This window comes from Acyrthosiphon pisum, chromosome A1 (assembly GCF_005508785.2).
Source record: "Acyrthosiphon pisum isolate AL4f chromosome A1, pea_aphid_22Mar2018_4r6ur, whole genome shotgun sequence".
In the NCBI taxonomy this organism is placed as follows: Eukaryota; Metazoa; Arthropoda; class Insecta; order Hemiptera; family Aphididae; genus Acyrthosiphon; species Acyrthosiphon pisum.
In genome coordinates this window covers 58352062-58352741 of record NC_042494.1, presented here as the reverse complement: position 1 = coordinate 58352741, position 680 = coordinate 58352062, and positions in this window count along the sequence as shown.

Sequence of the window (680 nt, the reverse complement as noted above, 5' to 3'; positions counted from 1 at the left end):
TTTAAAATTTTCTTGTTAATATAAACTATACATTCTTAAGCTATCTCTCAGATAGAAATTCATAAAAGTTTTTTTTTTCATAGCTAACATTTGACATTTTAAGTGAAGATTCCTCCCAAAATAGTTTCTACATTAAACAAAAAAAAAAATTATCAGAAAGTAGGTACTATTCATTTTTTTATGACCGCTAGAATTTAAAATCTTTACGATATTGGATTTCACCGGTAAATTATCCATTCACGATTCACCGAATTTCCATCTATCGACTTTTGATATTTTGTTGTTATTAAAAACGAATAATTGTAAACACTCGACATTTTCACCAAATATTTATGTATTAGCATTTTCTATACATGGTAAAATGTTCTGTTTTGACACTTTTTGACCTATTTATAGTCATGGTAATTTTTTCAAATTTCGTAATTTATTTATCAGTTAGAAATTAATAAATTTTTCCTTTTCATAGCTAGCATTGGACATTTCAATAGAAGATTCACAACAAGTTTTTCTACCTCTATCAGAAAAAAAGTTCAAAGAATGTCGCACTAATGCACTATTAATTTACTATATTATTATTAGCCATGAGCAGTGCTCGAATTGGGAATTATTAAGTAGAGGAGCTCAATCCAACGATTTATAAACAGCGTTCCAAGTGCAAAATTATTCAACGCAGCCTCGTG